We start from the raw sequence: 15,311 nt of genomic DNA on the forward strand, positions 1-15,311 counted from the left end.
GCTCCTCCTCCTTCTCAGCATCCCTTCTCTTTCTCAGTGTTCCTCTCTTATCTTCCTCCTCCTCCTCCTTTCTCTTACCTTCACTCTCTTATAACTCCTCTTCAACATCCTGTGCCCTCCCGTTCCCCTCCTCCTTCTCTCTCTCCTCCTCAATATTCCTCCCTTTCCTCTCCTCTCTCCTGCCCTCCCTCCCTCCCTACATTCCTTCCCTCCCTCCACCTCTTAACGTCCTTTTATCCTTTCCGCTTCTCCTTCCCTCAAGCATCCTTCTCCCTTTGCCTTCCTACCTGCATTTTACCTTCTCTCTCTCTCTCTCTCGACAGCTAATCTTCAGTAAGAATATACTCAAGGGGAATGACCGTGAACACACACACATACACACACACACACACACGTTCCTGGAAACTCCTGTCTGCTTCTCCCCACCTCTCTCTCTCTCTCTCTCTCTGTTGGAAGGAGGCCAAAGGATGCAAAAGGTGAGAGAAGAAAAGGATGGAATAGGAAAGGAGAATGACCTCAGAGAAAAGAAAAATGAGAGAGAGAGAGAGAGAGAGAGAGAGAGAGAGAGAGAGAGAGAGAGAGAGAGAGAGAGAGAGAGAGAGAGAGAGAGAGAGAGAGAGAGAATATATGAAGCAAGTTTTAAGCTGAATATCAACCTGATTTCTCCTTTCTTGAAACTGTCTAACTCTAAGTAAAGGAGCAAGGAAAAAAAGAAAGGAAAGAAAGGAAAAAAAGAAAAGGAAGAAGGAAGAAAATGGTAGGAAAGAAATAGAGGAAGAAGAAAACGAAGAAAAAGGAGGAAGAAAACGTTGGAGAAACAAAAAAATAAAGAAGAAAGAAAAAGAAAGAAGGATGGAACTAGCAAAGGAGTAGGAAGGGAAGATGATAGGTAGAAAAGAATTGACGATAGGGGGAGGAAAGTAGGAAAGGAATACAAGGACGGGAAATATAGGTTAAAAAAAAAAAGATAGATAGGAGAGGAGGGAAATAGAGGAAGAAGGGAAAGGAAAGAAAAAGAGAATGGAAAGCAATGTGAGGAAAAAAATGAAGCGAAAGAAGAAATGTTACGTAAAAAAGTAGACAAAACACAAATGGAAAGAAAATGTAAGATAAGGTAAATAATGATAAAAGAGGGGAAGGAAAACCGAAGGAAGGTGTGTGTGTGTGTGTGTGTGTGTGTGTGTGTGTGTGTGTGTGTGTTTTATTGTGAAGATTATTGTAGTTACCGTCACCACCACTACCCCCGCCCACCTGGTATTGTTACACCTGTATATAAACTTTCCCAGGAGTTCCCGAGCAGGGCGTGAGTGTGGCGGAGGCGTTAACGGGGATGGGAAGCAGCAGGGAACGGGAAGTGTCAGCTGGGAGGAATTCGAGGGAAATGCGGTAAAGAGGAAATTAATAGTGATAGGAAAGGTAACTGGGAAGGAAAAACAGGTGTGAAAGAAAACAGATGAACAGGCGAATGGAATGTAGCAGGAGAGTTGTAAGCTGCAAGGGGAATAGAAGTAAGCGAAAAAGGAAATTAATAGTGATAGGAAAGGCAAGTGGGAAGGAAAAACAGGTGTGAAAGAAAACAGGTGTAGTCTTGAGATGTAAAGAGATACAGGGAACGGGAAATAGCAGGAGAGTCGTATGGTTCAAGGGAAATACTGTAAATAGGGAAATATAATACGGTGATAGGATAGGAAAGTGTGAAGGAAATATATATGAAAGAAAACAGGTACGAGTCTAATGATACAAAGAGATAAGCTGCAGGGGACGGGAAATAACAGGAAGGAGTGTTGTGATAAAAGGAAAAAGGGTAAAAGAGAGAAACTAATACTGATGGGATTGGAAAGTGGGAAGGGAATACAGGTATGAGTCTGATGATATAAAGAGATAAGCTGCAGAGGACGGGAAATAACAGGTAGGAGTGTTGTGATGCAAGGAAAAATGGTAAAAGAGGGAAATTAATACGGTGGTGGGATTGGAAAGTGGGAAGGAAATGCAGGTATGAAAGAAAACAGGTGGGAGTCTTAAAATACAGAGAACGGGAAATGTTAGATGGGAGTCTGGTGATTCGAGGAAAATAAAAGAAAAGGGGAAGTTAAATGTAAGGGAAATAGGAGGTGGTCTTAGGTCTTAGGCGAGCAACTCAAAGGCAACAAAAAGATGTAAAAAAATATATATTAAAAAAAAAGCCTGCTAACGGTGGCTCACATATAGTAGAATAGTAGATAATAATAGTAATAAGAATAGAGGAAAGAGAGGTGGAGAGTTAGTAGAAACTCTCCACCATTCCCTCATGAAACTCTGTGAAAGGCGGAACCCGTTAAAAAGATAGAAAAATAGCCGTAGGGAAAAAATAACTGGCTTGAGCTTAACGTGTGACTGCACATAAGGAACTGAATGCTCAACAGTCTAACGGATGTACATACACTTGAGCTAACGGGGTGATGGGATTAAACAACCACGCCATGATGGAATAACGGACTCAATCGCTTTAGGGGGAGAGGGAAGAAGAGGGGTGGAATCCATATAGAGATACAAGCGGGGTTATATAATTTGAAGTTGCAGTCATGTGGTTATCGATTTGAACTTTGACCTAAAATATACAGAGTTATTGTCATGAAAGAAAGAGAAAATGTGTGAAATGTTATCCTTAAGTATTGTGGATTTTCGAATTAAACTTTCACCTAAAAAAAAATATACCGAGTTCCTGTTATGAAAGAAAGAGAAAATGTGTGGAATGTTATCCTTAAGTAATAGCACTCCGTAAAAGGTGAAGAACTATGTTGAAATAAAATAGGAAGCGAATCAGGTACAGAAGATTATGTATGAACGACACGACATCGAGGAACAAAAATATAAATAGATAAATAATAAAAAAAAATAATAAATCAAAAAAAAATAATAATAAAAAAAAAACCGACTACAATGAAAATACCAATACAAAAAACAACAATAAAAGCGAAGATAGTAAAAAAGAGAAACGAACACCGAGGTAATGCAGACAATACACCAATAAAATAAATAAATAAAATAAATAAACAAAATAAATAAAAACTAAAATCACGGAAGTAACTGAGGAAACAAGAGATAAAAGGTAATCTGAGTCAGTAAGGGAGAGGAAAGTGAAAATAATAATAGAAATAAAAAAAAACATTAAAGAGGTAATTTGAGTCAGTAAGGGAGAGGAAAGTGAAAATAATAATAGAAAAAATAAAAAAACATTAAAGAGGTAATTTGAGTCAGTAAGGGAGAGGAAAGTGAAAATAATAATAGAAATAAAAAAAAAACATTAAAGAGGTAATCTGAGTCAGTAAATCAAGAGAAGGTCTAAAATAAAGATAGATAAAGAAATAAAGGTAATTCGACTCCGTAAAGAAGAGGAAGGTAAAAAAACAAAACAAAAACAACAGGTGAGTCAAGTAAAGGGGAAGAAGGTTACGAAGAACTGAGCGACGTGGAAGGAAAGACTGATGGGGCGGAGGAGGAGGAGGAGGAGGAGGAGGAGGAGGAGGAGGAGGAGGAGAAGGAGGAGGAGGAGACGTAAGGCGAAGCGAACGGAAGGTAACGGCGCAACGGGAAACAATCACGGGAACACACAGCGAGGAAGAGGAGGAGGAGGAGGAGGAGGAAGAGGAAGAGGAGGAGGAGGAGGAGGAGGAAGCTTCGTATAAATGAGTTTAATTCTAATAAAAGGAAATGGGTTTAGACTCCCTTCCTCCCTTCCTCTCTTTCTTCCTATCACCTTCCCAACACACACACACACACACACACACACACACACACACACACACACACACACACACACAAACTAACCTCCTCTCCTATCTATCTATCTTATCTATTTCTCCCTCCCTCTCTCCTAACCCCTTTTTCCTTCCCTTCCTCTCTTGCTTGTGTGGAATTCTGCTATCTTTTTTTTCCCCTTTTTCTTTGTATATTCCATTTTCTTTGTTTTCGTTTTCTTTCCCTTTACTTTTTTTGTCTTTTTCACTTTTTTCTCTACTTATACTTTCTTTTCAATTTTCTTAACCTTTTTCGTTTTCTTTTCTTCTACTCATTCTTCCCTTTAACATTTTCTTTATTCTTTTTTGTTTTCCTTCTCTCTCCATTAGTTTAATTTTCCCAGTCTTTCCTTTCTTCCTTCCTTCTCTATTTTCCTATGAAGCGTGAACCGTGCCCCCCCCCCCCTTTCTTTGTCATCTTCCCCACCCCTCTTTTACAAACCAGCACCAATCCTCCCCCCCTTCCCCTTCTCTTTTCTTCCCTCCATCTCCCCGCCGCACCCAAATCAACACTTTTTTCTCTAGTCATTCCTTAAAAATCAACAAAAACCATGACCTCTTCCTTTTCCAAATCTCTCTCTCTCTCTCTCTCTTACCCCCCTTCCCCCCACCTGGTAACCAAAAATGCCTCCCCAAACACCCCTCCACCCTTTCATTAGTCGCCTCCCTCCCAGAAACTCAAACACGCCCCCCCCCCCCTCCTCTTTGCACCCACTCCTCCCCCCGCGCCGCGCCCCCAGGTAAACACAAGTAGGGCCAGGTGACGTCAGGGGGCGGCAACACCTGTACTAGTCGACACAGGTGAGCAAGGTTATATATTCAAAGTCTAGACACCTTGCCCTGCCTCCCTCCCTTCCTTCCCCTAACCTCTTCTTTCCATCCTGTCTTCCTTTCTTTCTCTCCTATTTTCCTTTCATTCTTTTTTCTCTAACTTTCTTCCTTCTTTTCCTTCTTACCTTTCTTTAATTATTTCCTTCCTTCCTTTTTATCCTACCTTCCTTTCTATCTTACTTTCCTTACTTCCTTTCTATCCTATCTACTTCCTTCCATTCTACCATACCTTCCTTCTATCCTTACTTGCTGTCTACCGTCTTTCATTCCTTTCTATCCTACCTTCCTTTCTTTCTATCCTTCTTTCCCTTCTTCCTTCCTCTATGCCACATCTACCTGCCTTCCTTCTCTCCTTCCTTCATGTTTAAACGTTTTCATACTTTCATTTTTCTCCTCACGCTCCCTTTCACCTTCTTTTCCTCTTAGCTTGGTTGTGGGCCGGAGGTGTGTGTGTGTGTGTGTGTGTGTGTGGGAGGAGGGGGGGAATCAGGGGGAAAAGAAGAACACAGAGGGAGCAAGTAAAGATGATACGAAGAAGAGTAAGAGGTTACATAAGAAGAGGAATAAAGAAGACAGTAGGAGACAGAAGAAAGCAGGAAAAGGCTGTAAGAAAAGGGAAAAGGGGAAGGAAAATGATATGTATGAGACGGGAAAAAAAGGAGAAGGAAAAGATTGTAAGACACGGGAGATGAAGCAAGAGAAATTGTAAAAAATGAGAGAAGGGAAATGACGAGACACGAGAAAGAAGGAAAAAGTTGTAAAGGAAGGGAACAAGAGAAGGAAAAATTTGTGAAAGACCGGAGTAGGAGAAGGAAACATGATACATACTAGGAGAAAAGATACAGTACTTGAGCAAAATCCGATAAGGGACATAGTAACAAAATAAGAGAGGAAGGGAGGAAAAGAGGATAGAGAGGAGATAATAGGATAAGACTTTGCAACACATCCCTTGTAGATGACACACACACACACACACACACACACACACACACACACACACACACATGTTCACCGACCTTACACAGCCTTTAATTTTTCAGCATGGGACAACCTTTTCACGTACTTCTTTAGGCCTCTTCGGAAGTATAAGCCTAACGAGCCTATATCGATCTCTCTGCGACCTTTTAAGACGTGTACGACCACCACCACGACGCTCGTAAAGAAGTGACGCATAATATCTTCTTCGCATAGCCCCAAACATTATAACAGAGATAGTACTGACTGGGTGACTTACTAACTGATTGATTGACTGACTGAATGAGTGAGTTTGAGGGTCATATTGTTAAACGTTTCGGCGCACAGGGTCACATATTTGGCAAGGGTATCATGGGAGTTTGGGACACTTCCAGGGGTCGTATTTTAAAACATTTTGTCTCCGAAGTTCACCTATTTGACAAGGCTTTCATACGAGTTTAGGGCATTTCCAGGAGTGGTTTTGTGACCCTGGTGGTGGTCTGACCGTTCCTCTGTACCATGAACCTAAACAAACATTCATTTGAACCCGAAGCTGCCAGGCCCCAAGTAATGTAAAAAATATATATAAAGGCAAATTCATATGGAGACTCAATATCAATTCGATGTTAAAACAATGAAAAGGGAGACTTGTTCAATGTAAAATCAATTATAAAAGGCGAATTCATATAGACAGAAAAATAAACTATAAAAAGGGAGACTTGTTCAATGTAAAATCAATTATAAAAGGTGAATTCATATAGACAGAAAAATAAACTATAAAAAGGGAGACTTGTTCAATGTAAAATCAATTATAAAAGGTGAATTCATATAGACAGAAAAATAAACTATAAAAAGGGAGACTTGTTCAATGTAAAATCAATTATAAAAGGTGAATTCATATAGACAGAAAAATAAACTATAAAAAGGGAGACTTATTCAATGTAAAATCAATTATAAAAGGCGAATTCATATAGACAGAAAAATAAACTATAAAAAGGGAGACTTGTTCAATGTAAAATCAATTATAAAAGGTGAATTCATATAGACAGAAAAATAAACTATAAAAAGGGAGACTTTTTCAATGTAAAATCAATTATAAAAGGTGAATTCATATAGACAGAAAAATAAACTATAAAAAGGGAGACTTATTCAATGTAAAATCAATTATAAAAGGTGAATTCATATAGACAGAAAAATAAACTATAAAAAGGGAGACTTATTCAATGTAAAATCAATTATAAAAGGTGAATTCATATAGACAGAAAAATAAACTATGAAAAGGGAGACTTGTTCAATGTAAAATCAATTATAAAAGGTGAATTCATATAGACAGAAAAATAAACTATAAAAAGGGAGACTTATTCAATGTAAAATCAATTATAAAAGGTGAATTCATATAGACAGAAAAATAAACTATAAAAAGGGAGACTTATTCAATGTAAAATCAATTATAAAAGGTGAATTCATATAGACAGAAAAATAAACTATAAAAAGGGAGACTTGTTCAATGTAAAATCAATTATAAAAGGTGAATTCATATAGACAGAAAAATAAACTATAAAAAGGGAGACTTGTTCAATGTAAAATCAATTATAAAAGGTGAATTCATATAGACAGAAAAATAAACTATAAAAAGGGAGACTTGTTCAATGTAAAATCAATTATAAAAGGTGAATTCATATAGACAGAAAAATAAACTATAAAAAGGGAGACTTGTTCAATGTAAAATCAATTATAAAAGGTGAATTCATATAGACAGAAAAATAAATTATAAAAAGGGAGACTTATTCAATGTAAAATCAATTATAAAAGGCGAATTCATATAGACAGAAAAATAAACTATAAAAAGGGAGACTTATTCAATGTAAAATCAATTATAAAAGGTGAATTCATATAGACAGAAAAAAAACATGAGTGGTAAAATATCTAGGTATTCAGAATCATTACTTTTTAGACCCAAACGATGTACAAAAAAATATATAAAAAGAAACTTATGCACAAAATCAAAACGAAAAACAGAGATATACGAAAACATTAAACCATCACATGCCAAAAAAAGATATATATAAAATTAATAAACAAAAACGAAACACAAAGAAATAGTACAGAAACACAAGCCCCACACACAACGGAAAAAAAACAAAAAAAAAAACAAAAAAAAAAAAAAAAACGTAAATTCATACAAACACAACTATACAAAAACATAAGCCACCATGAATTGAAATAAAAAAACAAGTCAAATTCATGGACAGAAAAATATAACAACGCTGTGCCGCCACCTTCACCAACTACTACACGCGTTTAAGAGCCCCGAGTGTGTCTGTATTTCATGTTCCCCTTCGAGCTCGTTGACTAAATGGCCCTCCTGGCACTCCTGATCACTGGCTCTCCTGTCCGGGTGGTGGGGGAGTGGTGGTGGTGGTGGTGTGTGTGTGTGTGGGGGGGGTGCGGGTGATGAATGGGGGAGAGGAGGAAGAATTGGAGAGTGGAGATTAGTGGAAGTGGGATGTGAAGCAGATTAGTGTAGATTAGTGTAGTCTAGATGTAGATATGTGGTTAGTATCGATTATGATGACATTAAAGAGAGAGTAGAATAGGATAAGGGAAGGAAGGAATGAGAGGAAAGGGAGAAGTGGAGAGTGGAGGAGTAAGAGTAGAGGAAGGAACAGGAGAGTGAAAAGTAAGAAGTGGAAGGTGGAAGAGTAAGGTTGCTGAGGAAGAAATGGAGAAGGTGGGGGAGAGGGGAGAGGGTGGAGAATGGTGATGGAAAAAGGGTGTTGAGAAGGAAGGAATGGGGGAGATTGGGAGAGGGAGAGGGAGAGAATAGCTAAGAAGGAAGGGTGGTGGTGAAGGAAGGAATGGGAAAAGAGTGAGAGGGAGGGGAGGAGAATGGTGGAAGAGGAAGGTTGCTGAGGGAGGAAGGAATGGGGAGAGAGGAAGGCGAAGGGAGAGGCAGAGAGAGAGGGATGGAATAGTAAATAGGCGAGGGAGTGATAAGGAGAATAACTACTACTACTACTACTACTACTAATAATAATAATAATAATAATAATAATAATAATAATATGATGGAAATATGAGGAGTCAAAATTCACACACACACACACACACACACACACACACACACACACACACACACACACACACACACACACTCACACATACACACAAACACACGTGCCAAGAAGAGAAACTGCGAAAGGGAGAAGTCACGTGTTTGTTGAGGGCAAACACACACACACACACACACACACACACACACACACACACACACACACACACACACACACACACACACACACACACACATCAATGAAACATGAGCCCACCTGTTCCCCTCCCCTTCCCCCTCACCCCTCCACTCCCCTTCCCCCCTAAAATCGGTACCCAAATCCGGCTCTGCCTCGTGATGGCTTCTTTTTTTTTCTTCTTCTTCTTGTTTACTATTTTTTTACCTCATTAGTTCAGGGTCGGTAAGGATGGTAATAAGCTGCGTGCGTACTGGCAAAGGCAAATAAGAAAGGAAGGGAAGGTAAAGGGAGGAAGAAGGGAAGGAAGGGAAGGGGGAAGGGAGGGGAAGGAGGGGATGGTTGGGTGAGAGGAAGGAAGGGAAGGTAGGGGGATCATGGCGACGTAAAGGTAAGGTAAAAGGGGGGAAAGGGAAAGAGAGGGAGGGAAGGGAAGGTAGGGGGAGAGGAAGAAAAAAGAAGGGCAGGGTGAGAGAGAGGAAGAAGGGTAAGGTAGGTGAAAAGGGGAAGGGAAGGGAAGGTAATCATAGGGTAGAAAAGGTAAGGTAAGAGAAAAGAAAGGGGGAGGAAGGGAAAGTAATGGGAGAGGATGGGGAAGGTAGGGAGAGAGGGGGGAAAGAGAAAGATAGGGACAGTAGGAGAGAGGAAGAAGGAAATGAGGAAAGGAAGGGTAGGTATGGGGAGAGGGAGAGAAAGGGAAGGTAAAGGTTCATAGGGAAGGAGAGGGACAGGAAGGTAGGGAAAGAGAAGGAGGGAAGGAGGTTACGTAAGGGGACAGGAAGTGGACAGGGCGCTCAGGGAAGGCAAGGAGAGGCACAGGGTTGGGGGCATGAGGTTCGCGCTCCCTTACCATTCATGCCTCATCTCACTGGTCAAGGTTATGAGGAGAGGAAGGGAGTAGAGGAATGGGGAGGAAGGAACGAAGGGGAGGGTAGCAAGGAGGGAAGGCAGAAGGACAGGTAAGGAAGGAAGGAGGCAGCAGAAGGACGCAAAGAGCAAAGGGAAGGGGAAGGCAAGGATGGAAGGGACTGTAAGGGAATGAGGAAGAAGGGGAGGGTGGAGGAATGAAGAGGAAAGGGAGGGGCAAGGATGGAAGGGGCTGTAAGGGAATGAGGAAGAAGGGGAGGGTGGAGGAATGAAGAGGAAGGGGAGGACAGAAAAAATGGGAAGAAATGAAGGAAGGAAGGAGACAGTGGAAAGATGAAAAGAGAGAATAGATAGAATGTGAGGGAAGAAAGGAGACAAGAGACGATAGCAAACGGACAAGGAATCAAGACGAGAGCATGGACAAGGCAGATGGCTGAAAAAAAAAACAGCCGAGGGAAGTAGAAGAAAGACAGACAGACAGAGGGATGGATAAATCTGGCCAAAACAAATAGAAAAAAAAACCCGTAGTAGAAAAAGAAAAAGGGAAAAAATACAGAAAAAAAGATACAAGATAGATAGATAAGAGAAGAAGCGAGCAAATACAGTCGAGGACACCAGAGGAAAGACAAACAAACAGAGGGATGGATGAATCTGGGAAAAACAAACAGCATAAAACGAACCAGTGAAGGAAATAAAGGAAAAACCGAAAGCATACAAACACACGAACACACAGCCAGATAAATGATACAATACACAGCAGAGATGATTGACGTTAAGGACAGAACACCAACAGAAGGAGAGGGAAGGAGAAGGGGAACAAGGAAGGGATGAAAATAAGGACGGATAAGAAGGTAAGGAGGCAGGGAAGTGAAGGAGGAACAAAGGGAATGAAAGCGAGGGAAGTGGTTAGGAAGGAAGCGAGGAAAACAGTGAGGTAGATAACATACAGAAAGGAAAGAGAAAGGAATGAAAATGAGGGAGGTGGGAAAGCAGCACGAAAGAAAGCGAGGAAAATGAGTTAAGAGAAAGGGATGAAACTGAAGGAGGCGGGAAGGGAAAATGAAAGAAAGGAAGGGAAAGGAATAAAATAAGGGAGGTGAAGGGAAAAAGAAAAAAAAGGGATGAAAATGAGGGAGGTGGGAAAGCAACACGAAAGAAAGCGAGGAAAGTGAGTTAAGAGAAAGGGATGAAACTGAATGAGGCGGGAAGGGAAAATGAAAGAAAGGAAGGGAAAGGAATAAAATAAGGGAGGTGAAGGGAAAAAGAAAAAAAAGGGAAGAAAATGAGGGAGGTGGATGGGCAGAACGGAAGGGAAAAGTGGAGACAGAGAGGAAATAGAGAGGAATGAATGTCGGTAAGTGAAATGGTAAAACGAAAGAGATACACAAGCGAGGAAGGCAGGAGACGAGTAAAGCAGTGAGGAATACAGAAAATAGAGAAAAAGGAATATGAAAGTGAAGATGGGTGGGTGGAAGGAAGGCAGGAAATAAGGAAAACAGGGAGGTATACAAAAAGAAAAGGGAATGGAAGAGAAGAAGGTGGGTGGACAGGGAGAGGAAATAAGGAAAATGTGAAGAATATATAAATGAAAGAAAAAAACAAAAGCAATATGAAAGTGATGGATGTAGGTGCGCAAGACGACAGGAAATGGGGAAAACAGGGAGACATACAACAACAACAACAACAACAACAACAACAACAACAACAACAACAATAACAACAAAATAAAATAAAGTTTGGGAGATGGTTCCAAGCTGGCATTACCCGACACACACACACACACACACACACACACACACACGGACGGACGTAGTAACAGTAGTATAGGAAGATCACATGACACTTTTAATTAATTTCACAAAAGTTACACCTTGACAAACACGCCACACCTTGACACACGCCACACCTTGACACACACGCCACACCTTGACACACACGCCACACCTTGACACACACGCCACACCTTGACACACACGCCACACCTTGACACACACGCCACACCTTGACACACACGCCACACCTGGACACAAACACCACACCTTTCGTTTTCCCTTCCCACCTCCCTCACTTTATTCCTTTCTCTTTCCACACCTTCCTTCCTTTCCTTCGCTTTCCCTTCCCACCTCCTTCATTTTCATTCCTTTCTCTTCCCTCACTTTCCTTCCTTTCTTCCGTGTTGCCTTTCCACCTCCCTTCCTTTCATTCCTTTCCCTTTCCTTTCAGTTTACCTCACAAACGTTGCCCCTTAACACACGCGTTGCACTGCCTTGAACTCTCTCGAAACGTTTCTCCTTCAAGAGCGTAAGGGCGCCACTGAGGAGGGTCTTACCGCCAGTGCGTGTGAGTGTATGTGTGTGTATCAATGTATATCGGCCGGATGCTAAGTTATCAGGTGTTGTGTCAGTATTTTATTAATGAAGGCTAACGAAAGAAAATTGTGTGTGTGTGTGTGTGTGTGTGTGTGTGTGTGTGTGTGTGTGTCAGTAGGTCATGCATTTTTAGTTCCATTTTCCATTCAATCGTCACATTTCGTCTTTTTATCGACTTTTGAACCCATTTAACTTTTTTTTTCTTTGGTTGTTGTTGTTGTTTCAGTCACACGCCAAGCAGCTGCCGAGATAAACGCTTCCCACCTTCTGTTACTCGAGTTGGCCTGATCAACAACAGAACAGGGGCGTAAGTAAATTCCATAAAGCACATGTATAGCATATTTTCCTTGTCTTTAGTGAATTACTGGAGAATGTTCGCTAACTGGGACACACCGCTCCGATTCGTACTCACTCAAGGATAAAATAAATAAATAAGTAAATAAAATAAAATAATAATAATAATAAATAAATAAAATAAAATAATAAATAAATAAATAAAATTAAATTAACTAACTAACTAAATAAAATAAAAATGCTACCATAGAAAACGGAACTGAGGTATAAAGATTAAAATTTGTCACGAAAGACTGCGAGTTCCTTTAAAATTACGATCATATTTTTTTTTTCTCTCTCTCTTTACTTTTACTTTTGATATAATTATGTTGTGTTGGTGTAGATCAGAAACTGCTAACTCACTCACCTCCTTTCGTATTTCTTCATGTGATGTTAACTTGTCTCTTTTCTTATCAATTCAGACATTCGTTACTTTATTTTTCTGCCGTTTAGTGTCTTTGGTAACGCTGCTGTTTTCTCGCCTCTGTATATCTGTCTTTTCCTGTCTTGGATGAAACGCACGAATTAGCTAACACAGGCTACCCCTACTCTCCTTTCAATGGTGCTGCTTTCTCTCCTCTATATGTCTTGTCCTGTACTACGTTGGTGCTAATCAGGTGCTGCAAACTGGGATGAAACGCACGAATTATAGCTAACACAGGATACCCCTATGCTCTCTTCTCTTCCCTCCGCTCCCCTCCCCGTCTCATCTCTTCCCCTCCCCTCCCTTCCTGTCCCTTCCCTTCCCTTCCCTTTCCCTCCCTTCCTTTCCCTTTCCTTTACCTTCTCTTCTCTTCTCTTCTCTTCTCTTCTCTTCTCTTCTCGTCTCTTCTCTTCCCTTCCCTCCGCTCCCCTCCCCGTCTCATCTCTTCCCCTCCCCTCCCTTCCTGTCCCTTCCCTTCCCTTCCCTTTCCCTCCCCTCCCCTCCCCTCCTTTCCCTTCGCTTCCCTTCCCTCCACTCCCTTCCCCTCTTCTCTTCTCTTCTCTTCTCTTCTCTTCTCTTCTCTTCTCTTCCCTTCCCTTCTCATCCCTTCCCTTACCTTCCAATCCCATTCCTTCCCTTCCCTTCCTCTTCCCTTCCCTCCCCTTCTCTTCGCGGAACAATTAGCCAAGTTTACCTCGTTACCTGATTTTATTCGTCCCTTCCCGGAGGCTGCAGAGCAAACCTTCATGCGTGGTCTATTTACATCGCCAGACATCAACCTTCCACCCTCCCCCTCCGTGATGTTTGTCCTCCAGATTTACATTACCAGGTCTATTTTTTCATCTTGTATAAACACTAACAAACTTTATCTTTAATTTCTCCCTTCCCATAATATCGGTTCGCCATATATTTACATGCTAACATTTTTTGGGGGGGGGTTATTACGCTATCAAGTTTCGTAGCTAATTTTTCCCATTCCCTAATATTAGTTCGCCTTATTTACATAATCAGTTTTTTTCTTATGTATACCCTAGAAAAGATATATCATGTATTTATCCCCGTCTTGATATGCCAGTTTACCAAAGTTTACATTATCAGCTTGTATCTCTCGTATTTACACTAACTAATTTTATCCTCAATTCCTCCCCTCCCAGCCATGTCAGTTTATCCAATTTATATTCCCATTTTCTTCTTTATACTTTATCCTCGAGTCTATCCTTAAATATCTCCCCTCCCGCCATGACAGTTGACCAGAATTACATTGCAGGTTTTTCCTTGTATATATTCACTAACAAACTTTATCCTTTTACTTCCTCCACTCCTCCCGCCATGCCAGGTGAAAAAGCTTACATTCCCAGGTGTTGTCTCTTAGCTCATGAACCCTGGCAGACACCACACAGTACCACCACCACCACCACCACACACACGCCAGGCTGCATGGTTGGATTTCTTTATGTTCCTCAACCCTTTCTCGGAGTAATTATGTATCTTAGTCAAGGTTGCCAGATTGTCGTACTCAGCCTCCCATGTTTGCCTATTTAAGACCCTAAAACTGCCTCCTAGACCTCAATAACTGCCTTCATATATAGTTATCGGTAAAATGGTTAATTATTGGTGCTTCTGGCAATAGCTATGGCTCAGAAACCGGTAAATACGAGCCTCTGAGTACGATAATCTGGCAACGGTGATCTTTGTGTATCTTCCTAGAATTCTTAACCCTATCCGATCAGATGTTTTCAAATTTTCGCGCTCGGAACACCTAGCATCGTACTCATTTATCTGAACAACGATAACGCTCATGAACACTAAGTACTGGTACCGAATCAATAGTGCAAAACAATAATGAATAATGAGTGAAAAGAAGCTTGTGCAAAGTTAAAAATAAATAAATAACGGTATAAAAAGTGCAGCGGGGAGGCCAGATATGTACCCCCACGGATTGGATAGCGTTAAATGTTGTTTCTCGTCTGGCACACCGCACAGCACACACGCCGGGTTGCAAGACTGGATTACTGCACGTTCCTCGCCCCTTTCTCGGAGTATGCATGCATCTATCGAGCATCCAAAACTGTTGCTTCTCATCTGGCACAGCATCACCAAAGGGTTGTGTGACGACATTACTGCGTGTTGCTTTATCTTTCTGTAATTATGAATCTCCGCAGCATCACTGTTTGTTTCTCTTATCATCCGGCACAGCACGTATCACCACATACAGGGTTATGACGAGATGACTGTATGTTTCTTCTCTTTCTCGGCGGAATTACGAAGTCAAAGCATTTTTTTTGTCCTTAACGCTACTTCCTTTACTGTAAAAAAACAATATCCTGGTGTGTTGTTTCCCTCTTTCTTGGAGTATTTACTAATCTTTTATCAGCCTTTAACTCTGCTTCCTTTACTGTAAAAAAACAATATCGTGGTGTGTTGCTTCCCTCTTTCTCGGGGTAATTACGAATCTTCACAGCACTTCTTTCTTTCATCTGCCTTTAACTCTGCTTCCTTTACCGCAAAA

The 15,311-nt window shown here is 40.9% G+C and overlaps 1 protein-coding gene across 6 annotated transcripts in view; it reads right to left on the reverse strand.

Moving 5' to 3' along the window:
* The window catches only part of LOC127009012 (serine/threonine-protein kinase tricornered-like), a 128,299-nt gene that overhangs the window by 36,679 nt on the left and 76,309 nt on the right, over positions 1 to 15,311 (reverse strand). The window contains exon 1 of one of the 6 annotated variants that reach the window (XM_050881596.1): positions 11,905 to 12,014. The exons of the other annotated variants lie outside the window; for them this stretch is intronic. The gene's annotated coding sequence lies outside the window, so the exon portion shown is untranslated. Of the gene's footprint in view, positions 1 to 11,904; positions 12,015 to 15,311 lie in introns of those variants that run through there. 6 annotated transcript variants of the gene reach the window in all.

This window comes from Eriocheir sinensis, chromosome 39 (assembly GCF_024679095.1).
Source record: "Eriocheir sinensis breed Jianghai 21 chromosome 39, ASM2467909v1, whole genome shotgun sequence".
In the NCBI taxonomy this organism is placed as follows: Eukaryota; Metazoa; Arthropoda; class Malacostraca; order Decapoda; family Varunidae; genus Eriocheir; species Eriocheir sinensis.